We start from the raw sequence: 20239 nt of genomic DNA, 5'->3' as shown, positions 1-20239 counted from the left end.
AATCCTCTTCTATGAGCTGTTCTGTTTCTGTTATTCCATGCTGCCCTGCACATTCTCTTCTGTTCCATTGCCCAAATCTTAATTATTGTACCTAATGTAAATGGATTAGCTGCCTATGGCCTGAGATTTCTATTAATGCCATTATCAGTAAAATTATTAATAATGATGGTATGTACCATGCAATCATTAAACTTCAGCATTAAAATTCCTTAGAAAGGAATAAGGTTGTTTGCTCCTATCAGAGCTATGCTTTCAGCGTGTCAGCAAAACAGTAGCATCTGATATTTACAGGTTTGGATTGATTAGCAAATTCCTTAGTCTTAACTTACATGAGGTCTTGAATATACCTTTCTCTCCCTTGTTTGTGTCCCTTATTTTTCTTTCTGATATTATTTATTATTCAACTTTATATCTGGTGAGCCTCATGTCCCAGTTGCTGCCCTCAGGAACTCTGTGGATCTGGAGTTTACTCTGTTTAGGAGCCAAGCTATTATAGTCTTATGATGGGAAACCTTGTTCTTCTTGTATATCATTATACTTATTTGAAAGCTCATCAGGTATTACCCCAAATCTCAAACAGTTGGAAGTAAAAAACAAGCACTAACATAGTCTCGTAACCTATTATTATGCATCCAAATGGTACATTTACCTTATGTCTGTACTGTATGCTGTGCTCCTATAGAAATCAAAAGATTAGCAAATGCACTGCTCAAGGCTTTCCTCTCCAGCAGTCCTCTTTTAGTTAAGAGTCATTGCTTTCCAATTATATAAAATGACATGATACTGTAGAGAAACTCTAACAGGATTCTAACATGAGTTGAAGCGTGACAGTTCATCCTCTTTTAATATGGCTGAACTCCCATCTAGATCATATTGTCCTGATTGGTCATGACATTTGTATTTAAAATTACAAAAGGACTTGCAAGGCCTTCTTCAAGATACTTGGGACCACACAGAATGGCAGCGGCTTCCTTACTCCTACTCTGTGATTAGAAATACCCAGTGTGTCTCAGTAGTATCTAAGGAAAAGAACAAACTGTAACATATTATACTGTCACTATTACTTCAGTTGCTGAAAAGATAAGTCTTAATTCAACAGGCATTCTGGACAGCCCATTTGAGGAAGGGTTGCCAGATAACCACATGTCCTATATGTCCAGGAAGGATACAGTGGGATCATCTACACTATTTTAATGCACTTTAGCCTATTTTAATGCTCATTAAAACATAACAAAAAAGTGCTCCTTATCTAATGGCTATACATTACAATAGGCTACTACACATTTTTCTAGTACCTCACAATGGAGATACTAGATTTAATGTGTATTACCTAAAGTGCATTAATGAGCATATAGGTGCATCCTGTGTCACCCTAAATTGGGCATAACTGGTACCTAGGCCTTGTGCCACTCCTCATCATAGGAATGAATTTCATTCTTACAGAGAAATTATTTGAAAAAAAGATTGTGATTCTTCCCTAGAAAAGTGTTTCAGCACACCTAGTGCTGGTCATTATATATTAAAGTGAGAAGATCTTTGACTGTCCAGTCACTTGAGGACCAGCACTGCTGCACTCATGAGACCCAAGTGCTCTTGGGTTTATCTCTTTATTTTGTTTGTCAGGTTTCACATTCATAAATCTTTTTAAAAGTTTCTTGAAACATGGTTTTTCATCTCATCCTGCTGAGGAAGTGAGTCATTTTATTAATTCCAGGATCCTAAACTCCAGCTAGCAATGCTTAATAAACTGAGACTATAAAACTCAGAATACAGAAAATAGGTATTGTCACTCCGTAACCACAGTTGATTGTATTAGCAGCAGCACAAGGACAAATCTAATCAGACGTTTATGACTTCACTGTTAACTATAGTGTGAACGAGCAAAAGGATAAGAACAAGGATGGAAGGAAATGGTTGTTCTGCAATGTATTCTTAGCATGATAATAATAAAGTATACTAATAATAATTTCAATTATTACTACTTAATGAGTAGTACTTAATGAGGATACTTACTGTTAATAGTAATATTCATATTGTTATTACCCACCATCCAAATACATGAGAGCTGCTCCATATAGATCCATGTGTATATTTGTTTGCCTCTACCCAAAACAGCATGATATCTAAATCAGATTTACCCATTAAAGAGTCAGGAACTTTCCTTGCTTAAACATGGCAATACTGCAGAAGATGTAATCAAAGTGCAGTCTACCACTAGGCCATGATTTTTTGTATCCAGTGGATGCATGAAGTGATCAAAAATTAAAGACTAAATATAGACAATGGATTTATGGCACATTATAACCTGTCTGCCATCTGATACCCCAGGTAACCTCTCTACAATTTACCACCTACATTCCATCACCAGATCACCATTCCCCTTACCCACCCCCCACCTCTCTCATCCATTGTCTCTCACCTCCTCTGACACTCACTGCCATGCATTTGCATTTTCACTGACCTAAATTCTTTCATACTGGATTCCATCCCATCCAGGAGAGCACAATACAACTACAGATGCTCCCTCTGCCTGAAGAAGGGTGGTTGTAATCGAAAGCTTACACAGGAGAATATTTCCAACTATTTTAGTTTGTCTAATAAAAGATATCACATTTACACAAGGAACCTTGTCTGTCTATGTCCTTATGCCAAGATAGCTACAACCAACACCCCTGAAAGATGGAACGTACAAGAAATTAGCTGACTATCTGCAAGAGAACTGCTCACATTTGGGTTTAGCATGCTGGGAGGGAAGAAAATCCTGACACACATTATTATTAGCTCCTCTGATGTTATTTAAATGAAAGTTGTGATCTGAGTGAGGGCTGTGGCACAGGCGAATGGGTTAGATTTATGAATTACAAATGCCTTTGGTTTGCAAGACCCAGTCATTGGATTTGAAGATATAAGCCTCTGACAGGAAGACAATCAGGTTGAACTGTGGAAGGGAAAGAAAATCTATTGTATTTAACTTAAAAGAGAATGATCAACAAAATTATACCTTACACATAATACATGTGCCCATAATCACTTAGATTAGTGTTTCTCAACTTGTGGGTCGTTCTCCCTCCTCCCTCCAGCCTGTGTCAGGCCGGTCTCACTTCGTTACCACCCACATGAGATGGAGCTGCCTCAGCCTGCACTCTGCCTCAAGTGGGACAGGGGCAGCTGGGGGAGTAGGGGGAGGCAGGGGGCTGCGGGTCAGGAATGATGGGCCCCAGCATGGCCGGAGGGGGAGGGGGGCAGTGGACTGTGGGTCGTGCACTAGCAGGGTCAGGCACCAGCAGGGCCAGGGGGTATGAGTTGGGACAGGCCATGGACCTTTGCAAATGGGTCCCCGTCGGAAAAAGTTTGAGAACCACTGACTGTTTCATCTTCCACAGCCCCAGATAATTTATCTTTGTCATTTTAGATTGTGCAGTCTGTGACTTCTATAAAGTATCTAGCACATTTCAGACCCTATACAATAGAAATAATAAATACTAATTAGACTCAAGGGTCACATAATAAGGTTGAGTGACCTAGTTTGAAATAGATGAGACTACATGCCCACATACAACAGATACCTTCATTTGAAAATTGTGGCTTACAATCCTGATTTGGTATCCATGGAAGTCAAAAGAAAAGTGCCCAACTGCTTCTTGAAAGATGCTTGCATTGTCTCCTTTCAAATACCCCTCCTTAAAATTTCCTTTTTGTTATGACTAATGTTGGCTGGAGCATACCAATTATGTTCCATGACAGCCTTTAAGGTTTCAAAATCTGCTTTTGCTCTGCATTGGAATAAGCCCTTTATAGCGTTTGGACAAAATATATTTGAGTGGCAATATCTATTTTTGGATTGAAAAGATGAGGTTTGTATTTGAATTTTTCTCACTCCCTCATTAGATGTGACCAAAGAGCTCTACATCTCACAAACGTTCCCATTGAAAACTTCATCAAAATCAATACAGAGATATATTCCACAAAACACGTTTAATTCAATGGATCAACATACTTCAACGGAGATATATTTGATTGAAAATGTTCCAAGCAGCTCAAGCAAAAAAACTATGCAATAATTAGGCAGCAGGTGGACTAAGACCACTGTCTAGCTTGCTGACAAATATTCCTGCATATTTTTGTGTTCCTGGATAAGTCTGCCTGTCTCTCTTTTCTCTTGTTTCATGCTTGAGTTACAAGCTTTTTCTGATCTGAAACCATATTTTTGTACCATGCAAGTAGAGTTTCTAATGCAGTGGGATTCTGGTTCAGAGACAGGATTCTTGAGTACAACAGAAATAATAATAAAAATAGTAACAATAGCAATGAAAATAGGAACCTAGGAGTTCTGACCCCTTGTCTGCTATAGTATCTACTCAGCAGCAGTTTGCCTAGAGATGCTAACATTTTTCTAAACCTGAACCTTGCCCACTATAAGTGAAAATGTAAGCAACAACATAAAAAAAAACACTTGACAATAATCTTCCCTTCTGTAGAACTGTTACAAATGGTTCAATCCAATTGTGCATAAATCTATGCTAAATAAATCTATTCCATTTTCCAGTAGAATAAGGTTATTATCAGGTCATAATTTTCCCCACAATTTTAGCATGGATGGTAAGAACAAGCCTACTATTCACAGAACTGAATAACAACAAGAAAAAAAAATCTGATGACATTCCTTTGGAGCTAGCATAGTCAGTATTACAGCAAGCTGGACATGTATTCATATTATCTGATAACAGAAGATAATTATGGAATAATATATGATATATCCCTCTGTCTTCATAAGCAGAACTTACATATGCAATTCCCAAAGTACATCTACAAATGAATGAACATTATGTTCTGCTTTATTGATTAAAAGCCAAAGACTATGATTAATTGTATATCTTACCATATGAGTTATTTGATTTTGAAGTTGGAATTGAAAAATGCATTGCATAAGACTATAATCCATGCATCAAGGGCATAGATCAGAATATAAATGGCAACATTACTCAAGGCAGTGGTGTGCTTTTGCAATAAGCCATGTATGGTCTGTGTGTGGGGTGGGGAGGAAGAGAGTTAGAGAGGGAGAGGCCTTGTGCAGACATTCAGTTTTTCCAGGGAGAGTCGCTGGTCTCCCGAGACAAGCCACACGTGTACAGATGTTCAGGGTTTTTTTCACAGGGTAAAAATGGCCACCCCAGGAGAAAAATAAGCCTGGGAACAAACAGGGTTAAGTCACTCTGTTTATCCTGGTATAACAAATGTACGTATATGCTATGGCTTGTCTCAGAAAAGAACACCTTCTCCCCTTCCCCTACCAGTGAGACAGTGGTCGCATCTACACAAGACTCTGACTGCTCAGTTGTTACTGTACGGTCATTTAGTATTCACAGACCCACGTACTAAATGGCTGCACAGTAACTAGAGCTACTGCACAGTAGGATCCCTGCACAGCTTCCTAGCAATGCTGACTGTGCAGTAGCTCATTACTACTGTGCAGTAGTAGCATTGTGCCATGGGTTCATGCCACATGATGCTACTGCGCAGTAGTAATAAAATACTGCACAGGAAGCATATGGTGTAGATGTGACCAGTGTGTTGCTTGCTGGACTCCGCTGGTCCAGAACACTCTGCCTTGATAATCCCCACCTGGTGCTGCAGGGAAACACAGGCTGACCATGGGGAGCCTGGGTCAGTCAACTGGGCTGCCCTTTGCAGTGATGCAATCTGTTGCCAGGCAGACAAAGGAAGTCTGTAGAGCATGATGAGAGGTGTGCATAGCCCCGTTGCCCCCCAGCTGTACAGTGTCAGCACTTCAAGCTCTCCATTCTTTAGGGCCTCAGCATTGAAATGCCTGTACGTGCAGCTCTGGGTAAGTTCCTCTATACAGACAGCAAGCCTGAGAGAATGCTCCCAAGTTATTTGAATGTGTGTACACAGCCAGATAGAGAGAGGCAGAGAGAGATGATATAAAGGTAAGAGCAGAAAGATGTTTTCACCCTTGGAATCCTTTTATTATAAAGGATACATCCCTTTTTAGATCATCATGGAATCTTTACACATGCTTTAGGGATGGGGTGTGAGGCGCTTTATTAGAGAGCCACTCTAATTAAGTGCCAACAAGCATCTCCTGTGCTTCAAAATGGTAGCAGGGGCAATTTAACTAAAGCTACGTGATGAGCTTTAGTTAAAATGCCCCTGCCACCATTTTGAAGCACAGGGATGTTGAATACATGAGATGCTGAAACTTCTGGAGCACACTAATTAGCACACTTCAGCAGACTCAGTTAATCAAGTCTGCTCCGACACACTGTAATTACGGTGTATTGGAGCAGGCATCCCACACGTCTACAGGCACCCAATGACTAAGCAAAATACAAGGTTTCATCAAGCAAGTTCTGTAGACACAATGAAGTCCATGGGGGAAAATTTTCTGCAAGTTAAGGATTTTCAGTGAAACACTGAGGCTTTATCAAAGTGTCTCATTAAATTTAGGTAGATAATTCCCCCTTACATCTTTCTTTCACTCTTTGTTCATTGATCGGGACATTTCTACTTTTGCTTCCTAATATGCGCTCATAAACATACATGAAATGCAGACCTGGAAGAATTTCAGAAGTGTCTGGGCCTGCACTGCCATGGAAAGGTTTGCATATTCTGAGGGAAAGCTTACAAAGTGGTACTGGTGACAAAGTATATGCTTAAGGAGGCTTCAGACACTGCATCCTGCTATAGCTCTTTGATCTATTGATAACTAGAACCCTACAAATTAATAAAAAGAGACTTTTTCTCATCAGGACACAAGCTTCAGGAAATCCTTTAAAAAAACATGATATCATCTCAGGAAAGAGCTATATCTTTCAAAATTCAGATTCAGATTCCTTCAAGTTGACAGCAGCCCATGGAGTTCTATTTCTACTTGTCATTAGGGGATGCTAAGCCAGCAGTAAACCTTCTCTCCCCACCAAAACGGGGCAGAGCAGGGAAAGCAATGTTTTTCTCCCCCTTCTTCCTTGTTTTTCTCCTGTCCATTTCCTGACTAGTAGCCAAAGGTTTAGGAATCCTGGTTCTAAGGAACTGCTCTTGTTTGGGAGCAAGCCATCAGTCATGTTAGAACCAAGACTTAACCAATTTCTGATATAATGAAGCTTTCTATCTTAAAAATAGATTATATACAATTTTGCAGAATTAAAATTCACTGAATGTCAGAAGCTAAGTAGTCCTGGGACAGTCTAGGTCTTGAATGGGAGATCCCTTCCATAGATTCAAGCCAAGTAGTTTTGGTTTTGCTAAATACTATACCTGGGCTGTCCAGCACATAGCCCCCAAGGAGTTAATTTGTGGCTCCTGCTCAGGTGCCTCCCCTGCAACTGCTGTGGTTAAGTACTGTAAAGTAAACTCTCTTGGGCATGCTTCTACACATGCAGGGACGTGGGAGAAAATTTGCTGCTCCTAGTAGCAGACTGCTTTCGCTTCCTGCACCAGACACCTGAAGCGGTTAGGGGGAGCTCTACCCCTGGTCCTAGCTCAGGGAATAGCAGGGAGCACAGGGCCAGGAAACAGTTGTCTCTGGGTTGGGGCTGGAACATAACTCCCTGCCCCCAGGAGCTGCCTTCTGCCGGGGCGGACTCCAGCACCAGAGCCCAAACAGGGACAATGTCTCCCTGTGGCGAGCTCCCAGCCCCCACTCCATGATCACAGGACTAGGGCTGAGATATCCTTATAAGAATTCTTATAAGAATCTCCCAGCCTGGGCCCTCAACTGTGGAGCTCAAGCTGGGAGATAAGGATCTCCCAGCCCCAACCCTATGATCATGGAACGGAGGCTGGGAGCTCCCTGTTGCCAGGGCACAGAGACATTGTCCCCACCTGGGCTCCAGTGGCAGAGCCTGCCCTAGTAGCAGGCAGCTCCCAGGGGCAGGGAGCAAGTTCCTACCCCTGCTACCCAACTGACTGGCAGCAAATGTGTTTCTGGTCAGGCATCTACATGTGTGCTACTGTGCAGTTAGTAACTGAGAGTTAATTTGCTACTTGTATTTGCAGGTAGAAAATTTACTCATGATTAGAGCCAATTACTGGACAGTGGCCATGTCTACACGAGATGCTACAGCACAGTAGAAATGAGCTACTATGCTGTAGCTCATTGCTTCCATGCAGTAGTGCTGCCAGACACTAGCAAGGCAGTAACAATACTGCACAGTAGTAACAAGCTATTGTACTGTAGCTCATTGCTATGGTGCAGTAGCATTGGGAAAAAACTGTCTGGTGACAGTACTGCATAGTAACACCAGTTACTGCACAATCATTTAGTACTTGCTCATGTAGACACAGCCAGTAAGCATCTACACATGTAGACGGTGACACTTGCTGCACAGTAATTAGCTCTAATCTCCAGGAAAGAGTCTTGCGTAGATGTGTTCACAGTGTGGGAGACAGTGTGGCAGATGGGAGCGCCAGTGCAGTGGGGGGCCTGCACAGTGCATGGCTTGCAGGACCCACAGCTTACATAGATGTTTCCCACACAGAATGCAGCTCTTGTCCACTCAGAGGTTGAACAGCCCTGCACTAGACCATTGTAAATAATGAGCGTCAAGACTTCATGTGCCATTGTCATCACTGCTTAGCTGATAGATGGGAATAAAATGGTATTAAATATCAAAGATGTATATTGCATGAACAATATTTATTGTCATTCACTATTACTCACCCCAGCTTCTCCTTTAGATACCCTTCATACCTTGTCTAACCTAAGTGTTTGGGTGTAGAGAGTTCAGGCTCTGGCAGTACCATAAGAAGGTTCTACAACTGAAAATCATTCAACAAGAGGTTTATGCCTATAGCTCAATTTGGGGACTATGAACAAGAGGACCTTGGCTGATCTCGGTTGTTAAAGCACATAGATGTAGTGAAATGAGCAGCATATGTATCGCTTTTCAAATAAAAACCAGTAACTTTTACTGCACTCATGAGCAGAAATGAAATCTGTAACATGTGGGGGCCAGAAAATAGGCTGCCATCTTTTGCATTAACTGAAGCTTCTGCATGGCCTTCAGTGGCAGCCCCAAGTGTCTGGTAGTTGAAGCATCTATTTATGAGGAGATATCTATATTCTCAGAATAAAACTGCTGAGTGCTGTTTCCTCTGCCAGACTTATTCCAGATGGTCACCACCATGACATTTTCACTCCAGAGGGGATAGGGGAACAGATGATCCCCTCCAGGAATGATATTAAATGGAGTTCCACATCTAGTAGGAAAATGCTACTGAGCAGACCAGTTGGTGTCTTTATTAACCTTCCCCCAAGGCCAAGTTTCTCAGACTCTACCATTTTAACCCTGAACAACTCAAAATTTTACAAAGGTGTGTGTGGGTTCAGGATGGTAAAAGAGTGATTTTTTATACATACACCTTTAAACTCTGATTTTATACCATAGGAAAAATGGTTTGGATGGGTGTCATCTTAGTTTTTTGCTTCAAGTGCAGCTCAAAATTAGATATATGTGGAATCTATACACATGCCCGAAGAGTCATGTGTATCAGCCTTCCTGCATGGAAAAATGGTGGTGGGGGCACTTGAACTAAAGCTCATTGAACAAGCTTTAGTTAAAGTGCCCCTGCAGCCATTTTTCAGTACAGGGACACTGATACATGTGATGCAGGAGTCTGCTGGGGTGCGGTAATTACCACACTCCAGCAGACTCGATTAATCAAGTCTGCTCTGACACACTTGCGCTCAGAGCACTTGCTCTGACATAATTGCAGCATATTGGAGCAGCCTTGATGCACTTGTATAAGTGCCCATATAGTATGCATGTTAAGACTGAGGGATTGTGGAAGTGGACTGAGAGAAGAAAGGGAATTTGAATGTTAAACTGGTTAGAACATTTTCAGCAAAATGTGTTTTCACTGAAATACACTGTTTTGATGAGAAAGAAAGATTTCAAGGAGATGCATTGATTTTGATGAACTATTTAGTAGGATTGTTTCCGAGACCCAGGGCTCTTTGATCACCTTCTGACAGAGTGTGAGGGAGAATTAAAAACCTGACAGTTTAGATCCTAAAATGGATGCCTCAGTTCAGTTCCATTTTATAGGAACTTTCAAAAGATTTTAAGATTTTATTTTCATTCCATTTTGAAACCTTGTAAGTTGCTGCAAAAAGTGATTGTTGGCTTCCCACCAGTTCCACTTACATGGCAAGAGAGGAAGAGAGAAATCCCTTGTTTGCATTCTTGACCCTTCTCCAACAGATTTAGATCTTTCTATGACAAAAGCTGGGCATGTCTGGTAAAATTAATAACTCTAAATTAATTAAAACAATTCCCTTTTCTGAACACAAATGTTCTGTACTACATTTAGCATAATGTATTTTGTACTGAGAAAAGGGAAGGCAACCTGCTGTTTCTTTGGAAGCAAATTGGTCTCTACCTATAAATTATTCTACACAGTGAAGCAAACAGTTTGCTTTTATCTAGAGATATGTGGGCAGCCTGGCAAAACGTCTGTGGATAATTTGAAAAAGCTGCTTTTAGTGACCTAAGTGACTAAACATTGTTTCTGTGGCGACAACATCTTGACACATTTTAAATGTATTTAATGGTTCTACGTTGTTGATGACATTCCACGTTGTAATGAATTAGTTTGCATAAGGGTATCATTCACTCGGGGTTTCAGGAAAATGAGGGTGGGCTGCCTGTTTTCTGCCTATTTGAGACAGATATACGGGAGGGGGCAAGGGTAAATTTTAACCAAATCCCAGCCCTAAAGTGGCTTGATATGAATAAGCCATATTCACACATACATCCTTCCATCTCAGCTATAGAGTTCTTTCCTGCTCTTTCCTGCTTTGCATGCAGCTCCTTCACAGCTTTCATTATTATTCCATAAGCACTGCTAAAGGGTTATTAAGGAAGATTAATACTGCCTACATCCTAATTGCTTCTGAATATTGAAGGAACCGATCAGTGATGCTCTAGGTATCTTTGGGCCAGCTAGAACCCAAACCCAAAAGCACACCGCAGCCTCTCAAGCCAGGAAGATTTAAGGCTTGAATGAGAGAAGTGTGTGGGGGGGGGGAGGCTAGAGATTGGTTTGGTTTGGGTTTTTAACTTTTAAATCATTATAATCAGATAACTACTTGTCAGGAAACAAATATTGATTATGAAGAATGTACAACTAGGCTTTTGCAATACCCACCAGCTTCTGAACGAGTGGATTATTAACCATCTGTACAGTAGCTCAGCATCAGTGGTGCCAGTCAAGGGTTTGGTTTTGCTGTTTTCCCCAATACTTTTGCACCTCCACATTATATAACATACAATATTCTCTCTATTTCAGAAGCAACCCTCCAGAGCCTATCACTGTGTGAACATGGCCCATGAGTAAATTTCCAGGTACTATTGGACTAAACTACTCAATAATAATGCCCCCTTTTGAGCCTATTTTGTACACATTAGTTCTTTTGTGGAACTCTCTAAAACCCACTGTTTCTGTGGAGCATACCACCAGCACTAATATTCACTGTAACACTGAGGGGAAGAAATCACCAAAGGGAAAGGAAGAAGTACATTGGTTCGCAAATTCAAAAGAAAAAATCTTTTTTAGCAGAATTCTTCTAATCCTACTAATAACTTTTTATGTAATTTAAAACAAAAAAGTGTTATACTACAGAGGTGTTTTTTTTTCTTTTCTTTTTTGTGCCTCAGTTTTATTTTTTACTTGTTTTTCATCTGGTTCAGTATTTTCCCATTTTCAAACAATCCCCAATGTACAGGTGATTTTAGTTCATTTCCTGTGTCCGCCATGCACTATCACTATCTATGAGATCTGTGGCAAGTCACATAACCTCTCTTTGGATCATGAAGGGTAATAACATTTCCTTTCCCCAGGTTTTGTTTTTATTGTTTAAGTAGTAAGTTCTTTGGGGCAGAGACTGTATATGTACACAGTCTAATAAAACAGAGCTCCGATCTCATTATTAAATACAACTAGCAGTACATGCCTTCCCGCTCCATCCTGCACAAGGCAGCATTGTTCCCCTGTACTGCATCCTTTGTTACTTTGTCACATCTAGTGTATATATAGACAATACAGTAAGATAAGAGGTCTAGACATTTGTATAGTAGAGAGATTATGGTAACACAACAGGTAAATATCTAATTTTCTAATATCTAAATATCTAATTTTCTCTGTCAGCTCTACTGAGCAAGAAAAAGGACCCTGCTGTCCGTGCATATGTATGCATAAGCATCCAGCATCAAAATAAACCCCTGCTATTCAATTCTAGACTTTTAAACTATTGTTGTGTTTGCCCAGTAACAATTGTAAAACTGTTTGCTACAGAGCCCTGCTAGGCTCATCTTGCTTGTGAAAGCCAGAGACTTCACAATGAATCAATGCTGACAGAGACAGAAGAGAGCACAAAAAGCAATTCGGTTCTGTCTTTCCACTTCTCCCTCCACCCTGGGAGGTCTGTGTGTGGTTGCATTAGTGAGATCAAAACTGCCAGCAGGCCCACAAACAACACTTCCTAGCAGTAGGGGAAGGAGTATTCTACAGCTAGTGCCTCACAGAGGGTGAAATTCAGCTCTGTGCACCACACCAAAGTGAGGCTTGTGCAACACTTGTACTCTCTGAATAGCTTCTAAGTGGGACTTAAATGGCACAGAAACCTTGAGATAACCTTCTGTGCAAGAAGTGCAAGAACTGCACCCTTCATGTGCCAAACATTACAGACAAATGGGCTAGTTGCAAAGTTGTGCTGCCTTGTCCCATTTTCCAGTACGATGATTATTTCAAGGCATCATAATAATTTCCAGTAGCATTAGGGGTTATAATGTAAATGCACCATGAGGGCCAAAGGAAAGGCCCCTCACTCAGGAACAATACATGGTAAATGTAAGGTCTGAGATAGGAGGCGTAATACGTTCTGGTCAAAAGTGGGAGAGTGTGTATGGATGCAGGAGAGGATTGCCAGAACCCTATAGAGATTTCAGGCTATAGTAATGCCCATGAACAGCCTGGTAAAGGCTAAGCTAGCCACTGGTACCACTAGGGAGAGAATTCTGTCGCTAACAGCAGCCCCAAAACCCAGACCACAATGTGTCAAAAAGTCATTTACATTCTTTGCTCTTCTCCAATCAGGAATTAGGTACTGTGTTACTAGGCATCTTATCTGATGATTTACAACTAAGTGATATTTCAACTCATATTCTGAATGTTGAAATTCTCATATAACTGTTAATGGCCAAACAAGCAAACAAAGAAACAAGAAAACAAACAAAATAACTGAACACACAATATACTATATTAATTATAGATGGTTAAGGTTTGTTCATGGTTATTCCATAGGGGAAAGGGGGGAAAAAAACATTAAGGGAGAATTTATCACTTTTGAGATTAAGGGTTTGTGAAAAAAAGAATAAAAAGTAAAATGATAAAAGGAAGCTTTCCTTGAGTTCTAGTTCCTTATATAGCAACTTTTTTTGGTTTAGCTTTAGAGAAAAAAACGCTGTAGAATGAAGTGGTGACCTCAGGAAGAGTTGGAACATATCATTATGGCCTGGACTTGTCTTCCATGACCTCTGAACCTTCCCGGGAGAGAATAAGCTAAGCCACAAGTCAAATTTGAACTCCCTTGTAGAATAAGTTTTTGAATGTGGGGTTTGGGTTTGAGCATATCTGTAACTATTAGACTTTCTAAGCTTTAACAAAACATTATTTAACTCTTTACTCCATTTTCTGTCTAATACAGACACAACTTTTTTCTTCATTTTCCTGCTCAGACTTTGGAGAAAAGGATGCTGGAGCTATCACTGAATAAAGTTTTAGTCTGCAAACTTGTTAACTTATGTCTTTCACTTTTCAAGGATGGAGAAGATTTTTTGTAAGAAAAACCATCCCCTCACCTTCCTGAACTTAGATATTTTAAAAGTTGAATCCCTGACATAACAATAGGAGCTATAACTGAGGACCTGCCTCAATATAAAGGAAGGTTACAGAGAATGCCAATACTAACTTCAATTGTGTTGTCAAACTTAAATTAAGACTAATTGAAATTACTCTAAACACTGCCTGTCCCCTCTTGGTGAATAAACCCTTCACATCTTTATACCTGTTATGGTTTGCTCAAGCTATAACTATTTCAGTCTTTTAAATCTGTCTTCTCAAGTCCCAAATCCATCCTACCAGGCCCTTTAATCATCCAATCAGGCCCTTTTTGTTATTCTTCTCTGAAATCCTTCTAATTAATCACTATTTTTCTGTTATTCAGATACCCAGAACTAAACATATTATTCTAGATATGGTCTTGACACCTGTGGTACAGTCAGTCAATAAATGGAGCATAAAAAATACCAACTGATTTTCTCCATATCCAAAAAACTCCTCTAATCCTGCTTTAAAAGAACAATTGCCCTCTTTTCATGTACGTCCAATTCCTTCCTGAATGAATCAACCCAAACCTTCGTTCAGTAACTGCAGCATACTTCAAACCTGATCTAATTTACAATGGTTCAAAAACTGCCTTGTCACTAAAGAATAATTGGTGACTGGTATTTCAGCACAGTTGGTAACAAGATGTTGCTTTTCACCTCTGGATCACCATTTCTAATCCAGTGTGGGCCAGTGGTATCCAGCCAGAACCCATTCAAATAGATGACTTGTGGCATGTGTAAAATGAGATAGTGAATTCAGTCTATTTTTAAGAGAGACCAGTTTAAGCTAAAAGGAAGAGTTAATGACTGGCAGTCAGGGGATCAGACATCTTTTTTTAGCTCTGATACAGACTCTGTGATTCAAAGCAAATAATTTTGAGGCAAAATGTGATCCTTCCCCTATGCAGATGCTCAAAGGAGTAGGCAGGAAGAGCACTCCCTTTAGGGCTAGTGACAGAAATTACACATAAACCAGTATAAGTGATCAGAAACTGGTTCAAATCTGTAACACAACAGAAGTTCAGTGCACATAAACTATTTTCAAACTCGCCAAAACCAGTTTAAAATAAACCTAAATGGATGTAGTATCAGACTTAAATGATTTAGGTTAAATTGGTTTATTGAACTTCTGTCCCAGATCCCCTCCAGATTCAAGCTAATTTACAGTCCCTCAGCATCCCAGATTGCTTTGTACCTCCCCCATAAACCCCTGCTCAAAGGATGGGCAGGGTAGCCCTGGCCCTAGCTGTCTGTGTCAACAGAGCAGGGAGACATGCACTATCACCCCCAGCTTCTGGCCTGGGTGACTGCAGGGATGTGGCTCCAGTTCCAGAATCAAAATGTGAATATTTGTTAACTTGTTTATTGGTTCGATCTATGAGGTTTAGACTAACCTGCAGTGATTGAATTGATTCAGCCTCAGGCTTTTTGACGGTCTGTACTTAGCCTACCAGTCATAGAGAAGACTGTTTCAGTCCCTATTATTTCCACTGAATATTTTACCCAATAGCTCCTGAGTTGAAGTACAGGAGCAGTTGGTAGAGATGACAAGGTTCAAAATGACTACATTCTTTCCTAAGCGATGAGCACACTCCTCCTGAACTTCAAGAAGCTCTAAGTGGCATTATTTTATTTCTGTGTTCATTTCACTTTCTAGTCAACAGTGTGCTCCAGAACTGGGCTGGGATCAGGCAAGCTGAATTCTTGGCTTGGTCTGACACTCATCTACTGTGTGGCTCCAGGCAGTTATTTTTGTTTCCTTTCCTACTCTTTGTTTGTCTTTATATTATAATCACCTTTTTAGGCAGGACAGTAACACTGTACCTAGCACAAAGGGCCCAATCAAAATGTGTGCGCCCTTGGCATTCAGATTTTTAAGCATTTATCTATATCTACAAGGGCTAGAATTGTGGAAAGGAAAGGAAAGGCAGGGAGAGGAAAGAAAAGGAAATGTGACATTCTCCCATAGTCGCATGGTTCCAGGAACTGTGAGTTTAATAAAAGTGACAGGTATTTCAAGATTCACAATAAAATAATGAGAACTGGCAATATAGTAAAGAAGAAACAAATCATCTAAAATATGTGTGGATTTATTAAGTTTTACATGAGCATTAAGTAAATATGACTAATCAAGCCAAACATCTCATTTGGCTTCGCACTTGAATATTTATGATAACTCTACCCCCTGAGGTATTCAACAAGGTAAGGTCCATGTTGGAAAGGACAAAGTTTGTCAGTAGCACAATCTATGTTGACTTAATAATACAGTGCAAATAGAACTCTTATTTCCTGGTAGATTTAGTCACTTTCCCATTTGTTTTGGGGAATGAATTATCAAATTTGTATTCTCTAGTTGCACATCTACAATTTTCATATACTCTTTCCTAAATAAGCACTTGTAGGCAATTATTTAGCCCTAAAATTTCAAACATAACTCAAGTAATTGCCCTTTTGAATTCATATATATGAACTTCAAGGGCTCAGTATCTGGATATCATAACTAACTATACTTCTGCAGTCTATACAGTAAGATGGCTGTCAGCAGTGAAGAGACTAAATCTCTGGTTCATTTAGAAGTCATAGGAACATAGGTCTGGAGTGACCTCCTAGGTCATTGATGCCTGCATGGTGTCGCCAAGAGGTAGGCAACTGTGTCACCAAGAGGTGTCACACTTCTGACACTTCTTTCTTCTTGCTGGGGGGAAAAACTTGTGCCTCTGCTGTACTTGTTCTAAGCAAAAATTAGTTACTCCTCATACAACTATTGTGACAGGTATTATTCTCCTGCTCTTGTAGGCGGAGCAACTGAAACTGGGTCCATCTACACATGACACTTTAATGCATATTAGCCTAATTTAATGTGTATCAAAGGTGTGTGCCTACACATTCGTGCTCTTAATGCACATTAAAAATAGTGGATTTAGGTTATTCACACCAAAATTTGATACCTGCATTTAGCATGAATAATTAAAGTGCATTAGTGAACATGTAGATATGTTAAAGCACATTAAGGCTGTGTGTATTGATTGACTTGGGACTAACTTTAGTCCCAAGTCAGTCTACACACAGCATTAATGTGCTTTAATGCCAGCACATGTAGACATCTGCCTAAACCCACTTAATGTGCATTAAGCTAATGTGCATTAAATTTAGGTGTGTTTAAATGCACATGTAGACACACCCATAGAGGCTGTAATTTTGTGTTTCATTACTGCCTTTGACAATGCTGCAGCATATAGGGCTTGCCCCAAGATGCTGAGTTTGCCCAAGGAGAGGTGCCCAACAAACACAATTGTTATGGTAGTGTTGCAAGCTGCTGTCTTTGAAACCTCAGGATGCAGGGCATACTAGGAATTGGGCTGGGGGCTGTGGAAAGTGATGAAATAGTGCTATACTTTGCAGACTTTTGAGGCAGCAGAGCCTCCTATAGGCAGTTCAGATGTGTCCACCTCAAGAATAGGGGTCTTCTTCTGTGCCTGAAGCATCTCTAAATGGGTAGGACTCACTGAGGGGCTTGCCTTTGTCCCCCTGAGGTTTGTCCTGTGCCTATGAGAAGTCTTTGCCAGGGTGCTAACATGACTTCCCTAACGTTACAAAATTGAGACAGTAGCAGAACTAGCAATAGAAGTTAAAAGGTCCAGTCTCCTAATTCCATGTTCAGTCATCTAACCCACATATTCTCTCCACTTAGATATCCATCTTTGAAAACTTGTCTCCCAAGGACACAGTCTCTGAATGCTCCAGCTTGGCTGTTTTTTTTCTTTCAGTCACTATTATCAACCTCAGGTAGTCATTCAGTGCATAGGTCAGAGGACTGTCATCACAGTGGGAAATTCAGTTTAATGAAAGCACTTGCAGAAATCCTTTTGTTTACTAAAAGCATGTAAATGGATAGTGTGATTTACAAGGTTACAAGGAAACAAGAGCATGACTTCCCTTGATGCTGTGGTTAAGAGAGCTTAGAAACTTGCATGACACAATAGCAACACTCATTGCTGAAAACCACAGAACCAATTCAGCTGCATCTTTTTAAGTACTAAGTATTAGAAAACATGCTGGTTTCACCTTGTTCTCTTTGTGGGAGACAAGACTGCATTTAAACATTTTGAAATTAGTAAGTGCCTAGGGAACCTTTGTGGCTTTTTGGGTGGAATTACAAAGACAAAGTCAAATAGGGAACTTCCAGGTACTATGGCACAACAAGAAGTGTATGAAAGATTTAAATCTTGGATATTAAGCCCATGTGGTGTCAAAGTTCCTAGACTTTATTGCAGCCAGACTTAAAATTCAGCCAAAAATGGGAGTAGTTATAGCATGTGGCAGACATTTTACTTTAGCAACAGCATGTGTAGCTGAGATCATTCAGGTAACTGTACAAACTTGTTCCAACCACAAAATTCAGCTGGAAATTTTGTGCCAAAAATAAGTTTTCTTCATGATTTCTCACAATTTCTGCTACGGCTACATGGTGGCTGGAAACATCAAAAAAAAAAATCATCATTACTATTGGAACTGGGTTAGAAAAAAGCATAGCTACCTGATAAATTGCACTTACTATTTTAGTCATGGAATTGCCCTTGATTAAAAAATGGTAATTTAAAAAAATACCTTCTTCATTTAAAATCATTCTATGAAATAAACCCTGACTCTCTTTGCTAAATCACCTACTATTGGATCTGTATTACTTAATTGTGACTGGTTACATTAGTCTGCCAGAAGTCACGTTTCCCTTAATTCAACAGGCATAACTCTTATGTAAAGTTTTTTGGGGCAACTACTTAGAAAAAGAGACTTTAAAATTAACTTTAAATGATAATTTATAATTAATTTTCATTATCTTTTGCAAAATTCAGTCACACAAATGTGCCTAGAAAGCATGGAAAAAAGGTTACTAACACACCTAAAGTGATTATTGCAAAAATTCAGATGAAAGTACACAGCAATTTTTTTCAAGTGTTCATGCTCCTCTGCCCATGATGCCAAAAACTGTAGGGAGAGAAACAGGCCAATTTATTGTGCATTGATTTATGCTTATGCTACAGCATTTTGGCACATCCATATATAATTTTGGTCAGGGTCAGGAAGGAAAGGGGCAAAAACAGGGACGTAGACATATGAGGAGAAAGGATCCATATACTGCTTAGAGTCTTCCAAAAGATTTAGTTTGAACATAGTTCCAACATTATCTAAGACTTATGGAGAAAATGTCACAATTCTGCTTGCCAGGTATGAGAGTAAAAAGCAGATTTTTATCTTAGTTACAGTTCTGTATGTTAACAGGACAATATTTTAGATCAGAATTTAGTTCTTGGGCTTATAGAATCTACCTTGCTAGTATAAAACACATTGTACTTATTTCTGCTATCATTTTAGTGTGCATGGTTACCATTTTAATAGTTTAACTTTTTAAATATTTAATCAGGTTTTCTTATCTTTTGCTCCTTATACATATTATTATTATTTGTAATAGGCTTATAGAAATTGTGCTTCATCCCAAGTTCCTCAAAAGACTGAAGGGATGGAAGTGCTGTATAAATAAAACTATAATTGGTTTATATCAGTATGAGGCAATAATCATGGATACCTTCTTCGGGAGAGTTGTTTGTAACTACCCAGGGTCTATGTGGGTCCCTTTAAAGCCAACTAACAAAAGAATTGGACTGTTCTTATTTATGTTATTACATTCAGTTAACTGCAAGGGAAGCCAATCATATCACTTGATTTCCACATTTCATTTTATAATTCACAATATGTACCTCAAAGTCTTATGCAGTGATTCTATTGTGAACAATGGCAGTTCACAAAAACAGAGTTAATAATTTGTGTCACTTCTGTAAAATAGCAGGGAGATAAAACTGCAACAGAACACTTTCAGTACATTAGAAACGAAACAAGGCAATTTTGTTCAACCTTCTTGGGACTGTTCTGAATGATATTAAGCATAATAAGCTGGAGAACAATATTGTGAAGAAAACATTTGAAACTTTGGTTTTACAAAGTCAGTTGATTCTGTGTCAGGCAATTACTGCTGCAAAGGCTTGAATAAAAATGCAAGATAATAGGGCTCATCAGGTACATAGGATACTTAAGTGTTTAATTCACTGTTCAAAATGAAAATTTAGCCTGAAGTTTCAGCTAGGGATGTATACTGTGTAAGATCTAACAGCCATGGTTCGATTTAGTTTGAAGTAAGGATAAAACAGTGTTATATGTGAGAGCAAATGTTCTAGTGTTTGCCAGCCCAAATTTTTAATCTGCTTTTTTATTATTATTATTTTTGTCCTTGCATGTTTTTGCAAACCAGAAAGAACCCAGGAAGAAATCCAGCCAAG

General features: G+C 39.6%; 1 protein-coding gene across 1 annotated transcript in view; it reads right to left on the bottom strand.

Annotated features, from left to right (window-relative positions):
• FLRT2 (fibronectin leucine rich transmembrane protein 2) overlaps nt 1-20239 on the bottom strand; it is a 72023-nt gene that overhangs the window by 12419 nt on the left and 39365 nt on the right. The window lies entirely within an intron of this gene.

The sequence above is a fragment of the Alligator mississippiensis genome, chromosome 2 (genome assembly GCF_030867095.1).
Source record: "Alligator mississippiensis isolate rAllMis1 chromosome 2, rAllMis1, whole genome shotgun sequence".
Taxonomy (NCBI): domain Eukaryota; kingdom Metazoa; phylum Chordata; order Crocodylia; family Alligatoridae; genus Alligator; species Alligator mississippiensis.
This window is presented reverse-complemented; position numbering and strand designations above follow the sequence as displayed.